Source organism: Triticum urartu, chromosome 5, assembly GCF_003073215.2.
Source record: "Triticum urartu cultivar G1812 chromosome 5, Tu2.1, whole genome shotgun sequence".
NCBI classification, from domain to species: Eukaryota; Viridiplantae; Streptophyta; class Magnoliopsida; order Poales; family Poaceae; genus Triticum; species Triticum urartu.
The window spans coordinates 207,483,468-207,503,768 of NC_053026.1; positions in this window are offsets into that span (position 1 = coordinate 207,483,468).

Genomic DNA, 20,301 nt, shown 5'->3' on the forward strand with positions numbered 1-20,301 from the left:
TGCCTTTCGCTCGGGTCCCCCACCACGGCTAGCGTCATGGGTTAACAGAGGGTTAGATTGCGGTTTGTCCAAAGACGTGCCCCTGTTACAGGGCTGAATTAAGGATCCCTTGGAAGGAGACCTCAGCTTGGTCAAGGTGACACAGGTCATGCTGATTCGCCGAATATTACCCGGCAAACTTCGCCCCCTTCGCCTGTGGGAGTTTAATCCAGAGGGACCGCGAGCTCTCCAGAACTTTATGGGCGCAACGCCCGCGGAGATGTATAGACTGTTCTTCAGATCACAAGAGATGTGTCCGGATTTAACCGAGGACGCAGGCCTAAGCTGCAATCGCCCGGATACTCAAGTAAGCAACCTTGTGCCCGGACCTTCTATCCGTATAATTGTCATAAACTTGCCCCTAAAAGAGCCGTCCTTTTAAACAGGAGTGGATAGCGAAGGCAAAGCTGATCAGGTGTCAGGCTCCCCTTCCTGAAACCAGGCCGGATCCTGTGCTGGTCAGGATGCTGGAGATAATGCCTTTGGAGGGGGAGGACAAGGAAGCTATGGCCTCCTCGAAGGAGGCTGCTTCGAAGGGTGGAACCGACAATTCCTCTCCTAAGGGGAAGAAGAGAGCCGCCTCTGACGACCCGGAAACCATGGCCTCGAAACGGGGGAGAAAATCCTCGTCAGAGGGTCCGACACCGGGGAGTTCCTCGTCCGGACTACGCCCTCAAGGGGATCAGCCCTCCAGCGAGCCGTAAGTGGAGAAAAGATTTTCCTTTTGAGGGATGAGGGAAGTCCTTGATTTATATCTGAGAAGATTAACCAAAGCTTTATCTTGTAGCTCAGACCTCGGCCCTTCTCAGCAGAGCTCGTCTTCGGGGGATCTCCTTCCGGAGATGATGGAGAGCGGGACGCCTCCCCCTGTCGTGCCGCCTAGCGAGGCGGGCGACCCTGAGGTGTCGTCGCGGAGGGTTTCTCCAAATCCGGCAGGGACGGAAGGTGGCTATGCGGCCCTTCGAGGTTCTCCGCGTCCAGCCTTTGAAAGAGGTCATGGGACGAGCCCGACACCATCTGGTGCTCGGCCGGAGGAGCTAAAGATTCTGCTGGGGCGAGCTTCTATCTCAGAGGAGCACCGCGCATTGATGGGCACGGTGATTGAAAGGATTTCATCCGTAGAGAGTGGATTGTATGAGGCCGTCAAAAGTTTATTGACGGGTTTCGAGGTACATTAGATAATGTATACTTTTGTCTGTTGCGCATGAGTAAGATGCGCCCTGTGTAGATAGTAGCCCCTGAGACTTTGCGCGTCATCAAGAAATGACGGCACACGGAGGATCATAATCCCAGGTCTAAGATGTCGCCTTTGAATGTAGGCGGCAGGGTGTCCGGAATCGAGCCGAACTGACGATTTTGCCGAACTAAAGCGGCAACTGGACGTGGCAGATGCCGACATCATGCTTGTCGATAAGCGGCTTGATGAGGCTCAAGGTATGTAATTCCTCGGGCGGTTTCAGGTAAGAACAGTTTTATGCCTGTGTCTTACGATGTGTGTGCTTGACGCAGATGGTGCGGCCGCCGTGGAGAGTCTTAGGCAGAACTTGCCCGAGCTAAAGAACAAGCCAGCGAAAGAGATGCGGCCACCAGGAAAGCCCTTGAAGAGCTGAGAGCCGAACAGGCTGCTCATTGCCGAAGCAAGGAAGAGATGGCCGAGATGGCCGAAAAGTTAAAAAGCGCTACAGACCGTTGCAGACTTCTTGAAAAAGAAGACCAGGCGAAACAGACGGACTTAGAGAAGGCCGTTGCCAATGCCAAGGACGCGCGCTCTGCGATGAGAGCTGCGAAGGAGGAGCTGCATCAGGCCGAACAGATTGCGGCTGGAAAGCCCTTTATGCTGCGAAGGAAATTTTGTGATCCGAAGTTTGCTCCGTTGGACCGGATGTGGAGTGTGGAGGATACCTATCTGGACTTGGCAGCGAGTGCTGCTGATGCGACCGAACACTTTCGAGATCAGAAAGATCGCAAAGTGGAAAAGCTTTTCTGGTCGCAGTTTCACAATCCAGAGTGTCCACTGGCAGCGGATGATCGTTTGGCTCAATGGGCCGAACTGAATAGGTTGTCTGGACTCGCCATGAAGTACGTCATGGGTCACCTGTGGCCGGGGAGATCGGAGCCGAAGAGTTATTTCAGCTTGGTGCAGCAATTCCTTCATGCGGTGCCGCGTATAAATGCAATGAAGAGGTCAGCATGCGTAGAGGGCGCTAGGATGGCTCTTGCCCGTGTTAAGACATACTGGGCAGAGATGGAGACCACCGTTGTTGCGTCCCGAGATTCGGACAAAAGCCAAGTACCCTCCGAGCACTATTTTCAGGAAGTTCTTGAAGGCACTCGTGTAATAGAGACGCAGTGCCCGAAAGATGCTATGTTATGATAGCATATGTAATTATAAAGTAATATTTTGATAAACTATAGTGGCCTTTTTTATACTTGTGCCTCCAAGTATTGGGAACACCTCCTGTGCGGCCGTTTTAAGATATATATATATATATATATAATCTGAAAGATGGCAGTCGTTGGCTTCAGCCCCCACGCACATAGTGCGGGGGTGCTCGCAGAAGTCACATTTTCACACTTAACCCAACATCTTGGTCCTACAAAGGAGGTGATAGCGCAGCGGGCCAGGCAACCGGACTATAATTCTTTAACACTTTCACTTAGCCATAGGAGTTTGACAGTGAGACTATTTAGGTAGCCCCTTGGTGGCAACTGCGCTTGTCCGAGTTCGGGGCGCGTATGTGCCTGACCGGGAAGTGCCCTTCGTTAAAGCGGAGCAATCCGATAGATTCCGATAGGTCATCGAGTGGCTGACCAGTCTCACGCTACATCATGACAGTCAATTTTCGGCTTTCTCTATTGAGGTGCTCGCCCGGCCGAACCGGGGCACAATCGCAGTAGTTCTCCTGGTGCTACCTTAGCCGATAGAGCGGAACAAAAGGTAGCCGAACTCAGGAGCCGGGCAACCCAACATTTGACCAAAGACATGATTCGGAGCTGATGCATATAATGCCAAAACTCGCGACGCCGAACACTCCCTAAGGTGTTCGGTCTTTATGAGTGCGGGCGAAACAAAACTCTTCATTAAAAAAGCCCCTAGTGTCCAGGTATGCGCAAAAATTCTGACATGGCCACATGCCAAGACGCCAGCCTCCTCCTTGGTTATATCAGAAAGAAAAAACCAGGGGATGTGTAGCAACAAGAGACAGTAAAAAAGGTTTACGCAGGGTCTTAATCTAAAAAGAATCCTTTAGGACGGGTCCCTACTGCACGTCTTCGCCTGTGTCTCCGTTGTGCCGTATCCTGGACGGGCGCCGCACGACGTTCATCTGTAAAAGAGAGGAACTGAGTTGAAAACGGGTTGTGCCAAAAAAGTTTAAAATAAGCAAAGTATAAAGTAAGATATATAAGATTGAGCTTTATTGTCTCTTATTGTATATGCGTGGAGCCCCTAGTGCGGGGGTATATGGCTTCTAGGCCTGCATCAATGATGATTTTGCACCGAACTCGTCTATCCGCGTTCATGGTCTTGAATGACCTATTTCGAAGTTTTTTGGCCGGTGAGGCCATTTTGCTGTGGGGCTGTCAAAGCGGCCGCACAGTCCTCCGCTTGGGGGGCACACTTTAGTGCTTCCCCTTCAAAGAGATGATGCCTCGTGGACCGGGCATCTTAAGCGTAAGAGATGCATAATGCGGTATTGCGTTAAAGCGAGTGAAAGCTTCGCGTCCCAGTAGTGCTTGATAGCGACTTGAGAACAAGACGATATGGAAGGTCAGCTTTTCGCGGCAGAGGTTATCGGCAGAGCCGAATATGACTTCGAGCTGGATAAAACCCATACAATGGGTGTCCGGACCAGGTATTACCCCTTGAAAGGAGGTTTTGCTGTGGCGGATTCTTGCTGGGTTTATCCCCATGTGCTGGATTGTATCCTGATATATCAGGTTTAGTCCACTGCCGCCGTCCATAAGGACATTTGAAAACTGGAGTCCGCCAATTATTGGATTGAGTATCAAGGCAGTCCAGCCTACATTCTTGATATTCCTAGAATAATCTAGCTGATCGAAGATGATCGGTTTTTACAACCAGTGGCAGGACCCTTTGGGGATGGGCCGTGTGGTGCGTACCTTTACGGGCGCCGCACGTTTTGTTATGTGAAGTGAGTTCACTGTTTTTACTTCTTGTGGGAAGTTCTTTTGTTTCCTGGTGCTCTGCTTTTGGGGTTCATCCTCGTCTTCGCTTGGTGTGTCGAGCCCCTTGTGTTCGGCATTGAGTCTGCCGGATTGTTTAAAAACCCAACAGTCTCTGTGGGTATGGTTAGCAGGCTTCCCGGGAGTACTGTGTATCTGACATATCCTGTCCAGGATTTTATTTAGGTTGGATGGATCGTCCCTGTTATCCTGGGGGGGGGGGGGCGATTTTTCCTGATTTTGTCGTGAGCCTTTGAATCCGGCATTGACTGTTGTGCTCTTCGGACTTTTGTCCTTAGTCTAGCGACGGTCCTTGTTGCGTCGCGGTTTTCTGTTTCCATCCCTAGTTTCGGATGTACTTGGGTCGCTGGGGCTGCACCTTTCCAACCAGCTGTCCTCCCCTGCACAAAAGCGGGTCAAGAGGCTTGTTAGTGCGGCCATTGTTCTTGGCTTTTCTTGGCCGAGGTGTCTGGCGAGCCATTCGTCTCGGACATTATGCCTGAAAGCTGCTAAGGCTTCGGCGTCCGGACAGTCGACTATCTGATTCTTTTTAGTGAGGAATCTATTCCAGAGCTGCCGAGCTGATTCTCCGGGTTGTTGAGTTATGTGACTAAGATCGTCTGCATCCGGAGGGCGGACATAGGTCCCTTGAAAGTTTGCTCGGAAAGCATCCTCGAGCTCTTCCCAGCTTCCAATTGTGTTTTCGGGAAGGCTTTTAAGCCAATGCCGAGCTGGCCCTTTAAGCTTAAGGGGTAGATATTTTATGGCGTGCAGATCATCTCCTCTAGCCATGTGTATGTGGAGGATATAATCCTCGATCCAAACTCCAGGGTCTGTTGTTCCATCATATGCCTCTACGTTTACGGGTTTGAATCCCTCTGGGAATTCATAGTCCAGGACGTCATCGGTGAAACATAGGGGGTGTGCGGCGCCCCTGTATTTGGGTGTGCTGGATTCTGATGATGGCTTCGTAGCGTTGCTTACGAGAGCTTGCTTTCTTGGCCCATAAATGGACCTGACTGGGCCATGATGCGAATCCTTAAGTGGGTTGCATGCCGATTTAGGTGCGGCGCCGCTTAGCGCTTTATGGGGTCGTCTATCCGACCGTGTGGCTTTTCCATTTTTCGAATGCGAGGGCTCTAGGGCCTCTTCGTCGAATTCAGGCAGTAGCTTTCTTTTCGGATAGCTTTTAGTGCGGCGACTGTCGCCGTACTTATCTATGGTATTGATTACTTTGCTCCATCTAATCCGGAGTGCATCTTCCGCTGTTTTTAGCTTCCGCTTCTGCTTTTTTAGGCTGCGTGCAGTTGCAACGAGCCTCTCGTGGAGATTCTTCTGCTCCATAGGTTTATTCGGCGTGAGGTCGTCCGGATTGCCGTTTTCGCCGGAGGAGGGATGTTCGGTTTCTCTATCCGTGTTGCCCTGTTCGGACGGTTGCTCTAAGGCCTGCTCGTCATCTACCGGCTCGTCCTGCTCTATGGCTGGGTTTTTGTCGAGGCGGGGCTTGGGTCGGCGTTTACGCCGACGCTTTGATTGCTTTTCGGCGTTGTCGCTTCCTTTAGGGGTGTCCACCATGTACACATCGTGAGATGAGGTGGCTGTCCAATGCCCTATGGGCGTTGGTTCGTCGGTATCTCCTGCATCGTCATCCATGCTGTCGATGTCTCCGGAGTCGAAGTTGAGCACGTCGTTTAAATTGTCGACAGTGGCTACCAAGTGGGTGGTGGGTGGGCTTTGAATTTCTTCATCTTCGCTGACCGTAGTTCGACTAGGGCTCTCCTGATAAGGAGAGAGACTTGAGAGAGTTCAGGATATCGCCACAAGGCGAGTGCTGAAAGATGTCTGCGGCGGTGAACTCTATTATCGACGCCCAATCGGATTCGATCGGCAGGGGCGCGGGGGGTTCGGAGTTCGGAAAGGAGTCCGGATCCTCGGAGTCACGGATCATGCAGAGTGCGGGGCTAGCGTTCGGCTCAATCGCCTTTGAGATCAAAGCCCCCAAGGTGACATCCAACCGCTCATCCTCGATTGGCGCAACAGGCTCCGAGTTATGGGTCGGAACCGATGCGTGTGCGGCCTCCAGGACACTGTCCGGAGGCAGAGCTAGATCATGCCCCTCGAGATAGTGCGGCGCGCTTGGCCGTGGCTCGAACCCGTCGAAGATCAAGTCTCCGCGGATGTCAGCCGGGTAGTTTAAGCTTTCAAACCTGACTTGATGGCCAGGGGCGTAGCTTTCGATCTGCTCCAGGTGGCCGAGCGAATTGGCCCGCAGAGCGAAGCCGCCGAAGACGAAGATCTGTCCGGGGAGAAAAGTCTCACCCTGGACCGCATCGTTGTTGATGATCAAAGGAGCCATCGGGCCTAAAGGCGACGACACAGAGGAACTCTCAATGAAACCACCAATGTCGGTGTCAAATCCGGCGGATCGCGGGTAGGGGGTCCCGAACTGTGCGTCTTGGCCGGATGGTAACAGGAGGCAGGGAACACGATGTTTTACCCAGGTTCGGGCCCTCTTGATGGAGGTAAAACCCTACGTCCTGCTTGATTAATATTGATGATATGGGTAGTACAAGAGTAGATCTACCATGAGATCAAGGAGGCTAAACCCTAGAAGCTAGCCTATGGTATGATTGTTGTATATGGAGTTGATTGCCTACAGACTACAACCCTCTAGTTTATATAGACACCGGATAAGGTTAGGGTTACACAGAGTCGGTTACAATGGTAGGAGATCTTGAATATCCGCATCGCCAAGCTTGCCTCCCACGCCAAGGAAAGTCCCATCCGGACACAGGACGAAGTCTTCAATCTTGTATCTTCATAGTCCAGGAGTCTGGCTGAAGGTATAGTCCGGCTACCCGAACACCCCCTAATCCAGGACTCCCTCAATGTCGCTCTCTGCTGCCGTCCGCGCTCCGCCTCACGCCAACGTTGTGCCGTGCCAGCTTCAACTTCTACTATCTTCCCCAGATTAATGTCGCGCCCGCCCTTCTTCTCCCTCAACTCAAGCAACTCGACCTCTTCGACATTCGCATCTCGAAGCAGGCTATGGAGCACCTGCTCCGCAGCTGTACTAAGCTCGAGTACTTTCGTCTTCAGCATATCCACGGGTTCATTACCCTCCACATCACCTTGACGAATCTCTGATGGATTTATGTGTCTTGCCGGCCCCCAAGAAGACATCAATTGGGGAGAGATCACTCCAGCTGTTCCACGTTATGGTCATCGAGAATGCGCCTTTCCTTGAGAGATTGCTTGTATCTAATCTAGAAGGTCCAACAAAAATTAGGGTCATTGATGCGCCAAAATTGACAGTGTTGGTGTACTCCTCTGCCAAATTCTTCGAACTCTATTGGATCCATAATCCTCTAGGTACATCACTCATCTTCTTCTCTGTCTTCTTGAAATTCACATTTTTAAATTTCTTCTTGATGTATTTACGACCGTCTTCCAGAAAATGATTCCCACAAGCTTGACCCAGTCTATGCTCACAGTGAAGATCTTGGCAATAAAATCTATCAGCCCCAATCTGGATCAAGTTGTTGGATTCCTTACATGCTTTTCGTGCACGGAGAAGCTACTCATTGAGGTGAAACTTCTTTCCTATTAGTAAACGGTAATCACAACGTAGCTCAATTTTTTCGCAATTTTCCCAAATTACGATGACAAGTGTAGTGTTCAAAACTGCATCTACGCACTACACCGAAAGAAATGTTTTTAGTATTTTTTTTCTCACGTGATCACCTGCATCGTTTTTTTGTTGTACTAATATAGTAGCCTAGGCTAGTCATAGTGGAAAGTAACTTAGACTAGTAACTCTATGGTTACCCTAAGAGCAAGTACTACCTCCATCCTAGTTTACTCTTCCTATTTTGTAGTATCAAAATTAGACCATAGATTTAACTGACAAAATGTTAATGCATGTCACTAAAAATTATATCATTGGATTCGTATTTGAACATAATTTCAAATGGTATAATTTTTGGTGACATGCATCGGCATTTATTTAGGTAAATCTATGGTCAAAATTTTACACTAAATACGAGGTAGTACAAAAGTGGGATATAACGGCCCTCCACTATGTAGGCCAAAACACGTGCCAAATTCACTTGTGATGCATTTGGCATCGATGCCCCTCCATTTCTCACCTGGTGCCCCAATCTGGATCACCTACTTTGCTCCGGTGCCAAATTAACTCACGCAATGAAAAAACACTTGCGTGGGAGAGAGAGAGGACTGAGGCAATAAAAACACTTGTTTGGGAGAGTGAGAGGCTAGTGTAGTTGGTTTGATTGATTTGTTTATTCATGTGGGTCTGTGTGCACAGCGGTGCCAACTCTCTCACATCGCGAGAGCAGTGGCAAAATCTTTTGATTTGACATCAATGCGTATTATGTGCCATACTTTTGAGAAATATGGCATCAGCCACATAGTGGAAGGCGGCAAATGCCCAAGCTCGTCGCGTGCTCCTAGGTCAATGAGAGGAAAGAGAGAGAGAGAGAGAGAGAGAGAGAGAGAGAGAGAATATCACTAGCCAGCCAACCCTATCGTATGAGCTAATGATATTGGTACCTCTTGATGACACACGACAATCTTATACAGCTAGCTGCTCTAATATGTTCTCTTCTTTTGCATATAAAAAAGACCCGAAAGTGAAAAATGTACTGCACTATAACAATCTCATCGAATGCCTTGATCTCCATCTTACAGAAATTGATTTGATCGACTACCAAGGTAGCACATCTGAGATTAAATTGGCCAGGTTCTTTGTTCTGGAGGCAAGTGTGCTCAAGGTAATGAGGTTTGGCGTTCTCTGGCACAACAATGAATGGCATGCTGATCACTGCAAGCGTCTAAGCCTAAATGAAAAAGTCTCCTCAGAAGCAGAATTTGTTTTTGAAACATCAAGTGGCCAGAGACTCGAAAATTTATTTGCCCATTTGTGACTTGCCAAGGCGGTGGATTTTAGTTTGTGCGATAATGCTGCATCCACCTAAAGTTACAAAAGTTCTTACGTCCTAGTAACTCCCTCTTTGTAGGTGCAGCATTACTCCTAACATTTGTAATATCAGTTTGAAACTTGTAATATTGCCGTGTCGTATTCCTGCGTTTTCAAAATCCTACAAATCAAAGAGGTCCTGAGTTGGTGATGATGTTGTGCCTGCCATCTTTCACCAATAGCCGTCAGATCTAGATCTGACGCATAGAAACCAAACTTCTCCAGTTTTGCAAAAAGATGCCTGCACTTGTACCCTATTTACAAACAACTCCTTGTCTCTCACAATCAGCCTTATCTCCTCCCCACCACATCTAGAAGGCCATGGTAAAATCTGGCGCGATGGCCGCTGCCGGCGCCGTCCACCCCCAATCTTGGTGTTTCGTGCAATGCACGGGCATCTACGCACGGGAAATTATGGCCCTATTTGGATCCATGGGTTAGAGTTAGTTTGGGTTAGTTTGAACTCAACTAACCCAAAAATATCCAAACAGGAGGGTTAGTTTGGGTTAGATGCATCTAACCCATCCCAAAAATCTAACCCACCGAAGAGGTGCTTATTTGGGTTAGTTCTTCTTGAGACCACTAAAAAACAGTTTTTTCTCTCGCTCTCCCTGCAGCACATCCTTCCACACTTCCTCGAAGCTTCTCATCCTCTCCCTCCCTCCCTATCGCACCGCCCGTGAAGGCGCCTCGCCATATCCGTGCTCCATCTAACCATGTCATCCAAACACCTCTTTGGCTAGAGTTAATTCAGGGTTAGTTCATGGTTAGAATCTAACTCTAACCTCTAACTGAGTTAGAGTATCCAAATAGGGCCTATGTCGAACACGGCTAGTTGTAAGCAGGCTAGCTCCATAGCCATGATGGTAGTGACTGCAGACGGTGAGACTGACTATGCTATGCCGAACACGGCGCCTATACTCAGGTGTCATCTCCGGCGCAGGGTCTTGTCACTTCACTGTGAGGAGCAACACGTAATAATTTGACCAACGGGTAGTACAGTACTACTACATTGGTAGTACTACTACTAGTTCTAGCACCACTATCTGGATTTGTAGTACTACCACGTCCATCTGGATTTAGTATTTGACTAGCAATATCTAGTAATGCATGTCATAAAAAATGTACTACTCCCTCTGTAAATAAATACGTGGTGTATTGTTTTATTCCTTCCAGTAGATGGCTCAAATCTAAAGTCTCACCAATCAGACTTCTATTGTACTCACCGAGTGCTCAGCTTTGTAAGCTACCAACAAAAAATTGTAATCAAAGACTACTATTGTACTCCCTTTGTACTGGTGCATTAGTCACGTTACGAAAACCAAATAGTAATCCCAGAACTTTTAGGCGCGGTACATTAACTACCCACCTCGTTCCCTGTTTTTTGCCACGAAAAAAGAAATCACCCAATACGAGACGTGGGGTGCGTATGCATCCAATGACTTGAGACTACTCCCTCCATCTAGGTGTATAAGTCATCTTAAAGCAAGTTAAAACGAGGAGTGGGCTCTCATGCAAGAGCCTAGCTATATGCAGATTCCTAGGCCGATATACAATAAATATGAAGAAAGAGAGAGAGAAGATGAGAAAAGGTAGTACTCTTATAGCCAGCCTTATAGCTAACCTTATTGTATGAGTGGCTACAAGTGATGGCTCTACACTATATGACATGGCAACATCATATACTCCCTCCGTCTAGGTGTGTAAGTCACCTTACAAAAACCAAATAATCCCAAAACACTTAGGCAGAGTACATTAACTCCCTTGTCGTTTCTTGTTTCATGACACATCAACCAATAAGAGATGTGGGTCGTGCATGCTTTCAATTACTTGAGACTACCAAACATGACATGTAGTGGTTAGTTCATTGCATGCAATGCTATTAATTAGCAAAACCATTAAGTTCTCTCGTTTTCCCCTCCGCCTTGGTCGCTGTGCACAACCTAAGATGACTTATACACCTAGACGGAGGGAGTAGTCAGCAGCTGGCTATACTATTAACCATGCTCTTAGGTTGTGCACCGTGACCAAGACGAAGGGGAAAGCGAGAGAAATTAATGTCTTTTTGCTAATTAATACGATTACATGCAATGAACTAACCACTGCATGTCATGTTCGGTAGTCTCATGTCATTCAAAGCATGCACGACCCACATCTCTCATTGGTTGATATGTCACGAAATAAGAAATGAGAATGGAGTTAATGTATCGTGCCAACATTTTTTGTTACATGCATTAACATTTTATTAGTTAAATCAAATGTCAAAACTTGGCGCAAAATGCAAAGGGGACCAATAAACCAGTAAACATCAAAGTTCTCTCGTTTGGCCCCAACTAGAGGTCCGGTGAGATGAATATACTGCACCGGCACGGAGGGGGACGCAGCTTCATTGACTTACTGCACCTGCGTTTGGGTGAATGACACGTGGGCCCAACAGGTGGCTGTCCCACCTGTCATACAGCCAAAGGCAGGTGCAGTAGAGGGCCGAGCAGTAGATGGCTAACACACACGTGAATGCAACGTAGTCTGCACTTCTCATATAAAGGCTCCCCGGTGTCCCCGCCAGTCCAACCTACAAAATCCTATGCACCCTAACCAAGGGCAAGAGTGATCACTCCAATCGCAAGATCAGTTGACTAGAAGCTAGACGAATGGAGGCGATGAGCGCGAGCATCAGCCCGCTGTGCCAAATGGTCCACGACGCCAGCCTGCGGCCCGACACTGAGGAACGTCTCCAGGTCATGCTTGAGGCCGCCAGGGTGAGAGGCCGCTTGGACGACAGCTTTGTCTCCTTGTTCGACAAGGTCCTCGTCGGCTTCCTCGACAAGTTCACCGTCGTCAAGAAGCTCGTGAACAACCTTGACGTACGCCTCCAGCCCACACGCCCAGGCTCTGCGATGCCCGCCACCCTCAACGGCCTCTATGGTGACAACCTCTTCGATGCACTGGTGGCCCTGCGACTGCCTGCCGTCGCGCTGGAGAATGTCCACCTCGAGGTCGCGCTCTCCGCGCAGCGCCTGGCGTAGCAAGACACCGTCGACATAATCACCCACGTCTATGTGCAAATCGTCCACAAGGACTACTACATGCCAGAGGAGGACGATAGGTCGCTAGCCTTCTTGACCCGTAGGGCAACCTTGGACGGCATTGTTCAGAAGCACGTTGAGCTCGCCGCCAACGCCGCTGCTCCTCACACATCGGTTGGTGACCCGGCGCACTAGGGCATGAGGATGTCGTTGATGGATCCGTATGTATCTTTATCTTTCCGTCAAATCCATGTGGTAGTATATGGTACTACTAGTAATTATCTTACCTTTCGCATCAACTTCATAATTTTCGTACGTACTCCATGCATGAACAGCGCGAGAACCAAACTTCTCATTACTCTAGGGAAAATCGTTATTTCTATCTATCGGTCACGCCATGGAGCAGAACTAAATTTCATAGTACCCATCCTTGTATAGAAACTGATTTTTGAGCAATATCCATCCAGCCGAACTATGAAGGAAGGCAACAAGCTTGTCGAAGATGGCAACAACTACATATTCCATTAAATCCCAAGAGCGGTCGGGAACTTGACAAATTGGTATCTTCTGTAGACGACAGTCACCATGAATGTAGTTAAAAGTACGGTCATAACCAGTGTGCTCAACCTCTGGGCAGTCTGAGATTTTTGGAAGTGGAACCCGGTGACAAGTGTACACATTCACAAGTTCCCACTCGCAGTTGGACCCAATATAAACAACCCAATCTCCATTTGCGCCTGCGCAAGCCTTACCCCTCAAGCGATGGCATCTTAACATCACACATATCATTATCAAGCGGCACCAACTTGCACAAGGCGAGGCCTCCATCGTCCGCGTGCCAGTGAGCAGGGTCACTGTGAAGAAGATAGGGGAGATCAAACCGCTCCTGGACCCTTGGGTTCGTTGTAATGATGTTATTAGTTGAGTCGAGAGTGGTCTTGAACGAACCTGCCATGCTTGCCGAGGTGATGACGTCGCACCGATCAATGAGTTCCTCCACCACGTCATCATTCAGATTGGGGCAAGAATAATGGGGTCATTTCCAGTCTGTTTCCTCCATGGAGAAGATGATCGAAAAATGGCAGAAGGAAGGGTGAAGGCAAATGGAGGAGGGAGGAAGAGCGTGCGACAGCAGTTCCAAATCGAGAGGGAAAGGTGAAGAGTCGATGGACGGTTGCCATGATACACGAAGAGGCGCCCTGGCCTACATAGACTCCGTTCAGAAATTGTACAAAAAGACTCACCGTCGTCTCACTGACATGTGGGAACGGGACCACATGTTAACGAAGAGGCTAGTGGGGAGTGGACGGTTGCCACAGAGGTCACACACTGACGACAAGGCCGTCCAATCAGACCTAGCGCTAGCGCAGGATGGCTTCCGTCCCCCACACGAGCGAAGCCACTTGGCACCCCCACACGGTTGGTCCGCCATGCCTCTAGGCCAACTCCAGTGCATGGAGGTCGGACATGCGCTCGCTCAGCCCCCTTTCCCTCGACGCCCCGAAGCTACCCAACCACGGCTATGTGTTTTGCGCACCCGGTGGCCGGATTTGGAGCGGATCCGGCCGGGCTTGAGCTCGCCCGGTTGTGGGAGGCCGTGCCACGCCATGGACTGGCCAGGCAATTGGCCGGAAGGCCCCTGCAAGGCCGCAAGGCCGCATGCAGGTACTGACTCCTCCTCTAGCCGCTCGGATCTACACCGTTAGTGGTCCGCCGACAGATACATGAATGGTGGCTGGCCGTGCTCGGTGCTGGCCCAAAAGCTTGTTGGTGCACCGTTTCCACTCATTACGGGTGATGACTGCCCAAAGAAGGTCTTGCGCCGCATGTCTACAACGCCGGAACATCCCGGATGGGTGTTCATGAAGTGCTCAACCGATGGGGTATGTGCTACTTTAGCTTCGGTTGTGCTCTCGAATTAGAATTGTTGTGCTAACTTAAAATTTTATTGTGTAGAATGGATGCAAGTTTTGGTATTGGGAAGAAGAGTACATTGATATATTGATAGAGTGCAATTTTGTAGATGTTGCAACACTTTTAGCTAGCATAGAGGCTAGAGATGATACTAGTGCACTTGTTGATAGAATAGAGGCTAGACATGAGACTATATGCGAGGAAGCAACGTCTACTTCTTTACACTCAAAGAAGAAAGAAGCACGCAAGATCGAGCCTCCGCAGATCAACAATGAATGCATCGAGAAGGCACTAATCCAACTTACAGGAGCAGTTATGGAATTTGGATATCTTTTAAAATGTATTCTTGTGGTTCTTGTTTTCTTTGGTCTTGCTTTTCTAGTCAAATTTTGGTGATGTATTTCCATGTACCAAAAATCAATGATGAAAAAAATATATATGTTTGCAAAGAAAAATGTACGCGGCCGGGATGCGTCCGCACGTTGGGCGCACGGCCACCGCATCCGAGAAATGGCCCAGACACGACCCCATTGCCCTACCCAAACGGATAGAATCCGGGCAAAACGGAGGTCCGTTAGGGGTCGTGTGTTGGATTTGGCCTTACAAGTGGGACCGTAGGTGAGGAAATCGACTAGTATCGGCAAGCACCCACCTCGCTCGCCGCGAGATGGCTGAGTTAGAGAAACGATGAGGTTGAAGAGATAGTTGTAGCATGGACTCCAAGAAATATAGTGTCAGATGGAACTCGTGCTGGTGGCGTGTGTCGTACTCATGGACGTGAATGCTTGATCTAGCCCATGCCACCCTACTGTATATCAATGAGTCGAGGTGCTGCTACATACATCGAACACATTAACATATGGGCCACCTCACACCGTGGCCAAATTTCCTGGAGTCTGTGCTAGGTTAAAAAGTGTTCTTTGTGAGGGTGGGTGGCTGGTCTCAAGTTTAAAAACTTGTTGTATTACGTATACGTAGATGTAGAGATAGTGCAGTAGTTTTGAAAGTTTGAAGCCAAACATCAGAATGCAATTTCTACTGGACTCATCTGAGGACCTAGGATGATGGGATTCACTTCTACAGTAAAAACACCCGCCCAACACGTGAAGCATGTGAAGCTAGCACAAATAGTAGTAGTACTATTGTTGATTGGACTCATCCGATAACCTATTGCAATGCACGTACAATTATGTATTCAGAAAATATTTTTTGCCTCGTCACAACACCCACTCAGAGAAGTGACTCAAAACCATTCATAAATTTAGTAAGTTTATCACAGGCATATCATTTTATTACATACAACAGATCATGAACCCACAATGACAACGACGATACATTCTAGTAAATACTAAAGTTTTCATCACACAACAAATAACAAGCAATGAAATGAACTTCAGCTCAACCAATCCTCGACGTTGGAAATGCTTCCTTTGAACCAGAAGTGATTCTCTGGGAAGGGGCAGCTACTGTCAATCTCGAGACCATCGCATGACTGATCATCCAGGGTGAAGCGGCCTATCTCAGGACGCATATTGTGATAGCCAAGGTAGGGAACCATAGCAATGTCCGAGGTATAGATACAGTTTCTTGTCATAAATGGTAGTAACGTTGTGTCAACATCAGTTGGATCACCTTTCACCATGATTGGATAGTTGTGTCCAAGGAAGAGCGAGTTTCCTCCAAGAGTATCAATACTAAACCAGGGAGAAGGTGTTGGTGCTAGCATAGTAGTATCCATCCCGAATACCCTGCAACGGATGTTGGAATAGGTCCGGAGAGTGCGACCATGGGAGACAACACCTGCTTCCTTAGTAACATCAGCAATGCACTGTATACAGACAAGAAGAGGTGATCCATCGTAATAAGTTGCCAGGCGCCACTGAGTATATGGGTCCCCATGCTCGTGATCATCATCATTGTCATCTCCCCCTTGGTTATAAATTTTTTCAAATATAGGTGGTGGAATGTTCACAGGACCTTGGAAAGACAAGAAGGTTAATTAGTAAAGGGAAACTAGCTAACCCGCATGCATGTGGATGAAACAATTATAATTATGGTGGAAGACAAACGTACCGAAAGCATAAGGATTCCATGCAAAAACAGTGCCACGAGTGGTGGCAGCAAACACAAGACCCTCGTATTGAATTGCATCATAGTACTCATCCGTGTATAGAAACTGATTTTGAGCAATATCCATCGAGTCGAACCATGAAGGACGTCAACAAGCTTGTCAAAGATAGCGACAACACGAGCATTCCTATAACCCCAAGAGTGGTCGGGAACTCGACAAATTGCTATCTTCTGTAGACGACAATCACCATGATCGTAGTTGAACATACGTAGAATACCGGTGTGCTCAACCTCTAGGCAGTCTGAGATTTTTGGAAGTGGAACCCGGTGACGAGTGTACACATTCACAAGTTCCCACTCGTAGTTGTACCCAATATAAACAACCCAATCTCCATTTCCGCATGCCCAAGCCTTACCCTCAAGCGATGACATCTTAACATCACACGTATCATTATCAAGCGGCATCAACTTGCACAAGGCGAGGCCTGCGTCGTCCACGCGCCAGTGATCAGGTTCACGGTGAAGAAGATAGGGGAGATCAAACCGCTCTTGGACCCTTGGGTTCCTTGTAATGATGTTATTAGTTGAGTCGAGAATGGTCTTGAACGAACCTGCCATGCTAGCCGTGGTGATGACATTGCACCGATCAATGAGTTCCTCCACCACGTCATCTTGCAGATCGGGGCAAGAATAACAGGGTTGTTTCCGGACTGTTCCCTCCATGAAGACGATCGAACAATGGCAGAAGGAAGGGTGAAGGCAAATGGAGGAGGGAGTAAGAGCGTGCGACAGCAGTTCGAAATCGAGAGGGAAAGGCGAAGAGTCGGTGGACGGTTGCCATGGTACACAAAGAGGCGCCCCGGCCTACATAGACATCCGTTCGGAAATTGTACAAAAGGACTCGCTGTCGTCTCACTGACATGTGGGAACGGGACCACATGTCAACAAAACATGGTGTGTAATTTCTCATGCAAAATGCGATCTGGCCGCGTTGGCCCGAGGTTCCGCATTAGTTATCGACCTTTTATTTTTTTAATGGCGTGCCGTTCAGTTTTGAAGCATGACTAACTGGTATTGTATGCAGAGTAAATATAAACTACTCTACCACTACTCCACCTCTAGTACTAGTAGTATAAAAAGATATATAGGCTAGAGCTTCAGCGCTTTCTTGCTAAGGGCTTCCCACTTGCTTCTCACACTATCACCCTCTCTCCATATCTGAAAAAGATGGCCTCTCTCTCCCTCCTCACCGGTGGTCACAGATCTGCCCGGGAAGAAAAGGACGTGCAGCGTTGACGCACTCGTCGTCGGCGAGCGAGGTCACGTACTAATGACAAGGCCGTCCTCTCAGACCTAGCGCCCGCACGGGATGGCCTCCTTCACCAAACTTGCTATCGTAATGTGTGCAGAGGACGACGACCATGAGCGAAGCCACTTCCCGCCGACCCTCAGGTATGCTAGCTCTTTTCGAACCATACCCTTGTTCTATTGCCCCATCTGCCATGTCGTTGCATGTGGATCTTTTTCCACTCCACCATCTTCCCAATTTGCTATCCTCTTCTCTGCTGGTCACGCAGACGAAAACCTTAAATTGCACTATTAAAGGAAACCCTACTTAATCCATGTCTGGGTTGAATACGTAAAGGAAGGGAGACTTTACTGTCCAAGAGACTAGGCATCGAACCCACATCTAGGTTGAAAAGGGGGAAAATCAGTAGCTAAAGAGAACAAAAATGGGACGTAATCCACATATGCTACATGGATATTTGTTGCTCTAGGCAACCATACCTCCCTCACCACTCTATGTGTCCGTGGACGTACATCGTGCTGGTGCGCCCACTATCCGAATGGACCTCCCATGCTATTATTGCCACTTTTTTGTTGTTAGTATAACGCCAGCGGTCAAGTCAAGCAATGCTACTGCTAAAGTGATGCCACATTTAACTAATGTCGCACTCAGTCTAATGCCACCGATAAATTTAAGCAGTGCCATTTAATGTTAGTGGATTACTTCAGGGTTAGCTGTTTATTGTGGATGTATTAAAGATTCTTCAGCTAAGGCATTCTAATGTTGTTGCACAGCCAGTATACTAACGATGAATCTTGTTACTACCTTCAGATTTTTGCAATGTTAATGCTTATAGATTACATACCTCGAGTTAGTTCATAATATTTACCTTGAAGGTATATGGTTTGCAATTTTTTATACTGTCATTAGTTAATATGGAAAGGGCAATTTGATACCATACACGTCCCTTCTTTACAGTGTCACTAAATTGTTAAGGTGGTGATGGCATTTTATTTTAGTTGAACTACACAAAATATGCTTAAAATGAGAGGAAAGGTCACGGAGGGCTCAAATTTTCAGAAAAAACTATTTATGCCTTCCTGACATCAGCCGTTGTTGCCTTATTTATTCCTTCAAACAGGTGGTTAGAAACAATCTTGCTACCTTTTCCCATTAAGAAATTGCAATGCTTATATTTGTGAGTCTGTGCTTCAACTAGTGCCACTTTTATAGTAATCACACTTTGAATATCTATGCAAACAGGGATGCTCGATTTTAGTGGAACTGCACAAAATGTCCAAATGGTTCAACATTAGGAGCATGTTTTCTTCCAAACCTTTATATCCAATTGGTGGCACTATGAGCTGTTCATTACGAATGTACATGGTTTGCTACTATCTTGCTACTCTTTTTGTACTGTGATTAGATAGTAATACTAGTGGTTTGCATGTGAATTTATTGCCAGGGTGGACCTACATTGGAGGTGCAGGATAGGATTCAATGGTTGGATGCTCAATTTTGGTTGTATCGATTTCAACTCTTCCATCACTACGAACATGGATATCCTTGGTCTGATGAAGAATAGGCGCTATATTTCTACTCTGAACGAGCAAATCAATTCAGTATGAAATTGTCCAGGGCAAAACATGATAGTATCAAATTTTCCAGTGCAAAACATGACAGATGCTAAGCGAAAGAGACGTGTTTAAACCGAAAATACAAGGTGGGGTATATGTTTACTAGCTGCTTGATATTTGTGCAGACAGAGATGCCTGCCATTTGCTATTTGGCAAACAAACAAAGTGACCACAATTTTGGTTGAACTGCATAAGAGAATAGTATAGTCACTGCATGCAATGCCATTTGAAAATAGACACAGAAAGATTGGATAGTCACTTCATGGACTGCAGAAAAGTAGTAATGTACTATTTATTGGCCAACACTAGGTGCTTCATTGCTTTGGTATGATTATACAATGGGCATCATTTTGCATAAGTTAAAGTTCGTATTCCGAAAATAGTCTCACCGTGTGATCGAGAGAAGACCAAATCATATTGCAGTGGATGTTCCTCCATCATGTGTGGTTCATTCTCATGGTTCCAGCTGTTGGTGAAACCACTTAAGTTTGCAAGAGGAATTGTAGACTTCACAAAAAAATTGTCTTTCACTCTGTATTGAATGTTGGCCAAGAGAAGCATCCATGTTAGTAGGAAGAACAGATGTTTTTTCTAGATCTTTGCTTTTGGAGCTACATATTTGTATATGATCTGTGAATCATTGAGATGCATTCACATGTTGATCTTATGTATGGGAATCGTACTAGTTGGTTCTGAATTTGGGCTACTAATGTGAACCTATTACAATGCCAGGCCTGTGAGTCCCATGTGAACATTTCAAACGGATCGGCTCTTACGGCTGTGCATAGCATGATCCTTATTTCTGTGTTCTCAGTGTTTACAAGTTACTAACAGTTCCTTATTTCTGTTTGCTCAGTGTTTACAAGTTACTGATTGATCACTAGCTAGTCTACTAATGCGCTCCTAGCAGTTTTAGTCGCGACGCAAGATCCGAAGTGGCAGTTTTTTGAATAAAAATGCCTACCTCTGAAGAAACTGACAAGCTGCTCTAAAGAAAATGACATGCGAATCTGAAGAAACTGCCAGCAAAAATGTTCGCAAATGCCTTATCTCCCAACGAACGTTCATCATCTAATGCGATCCTACACGTACACCATCTGACCTACTCGATCCTACACGTACACTATCCGACCTACTTGATCC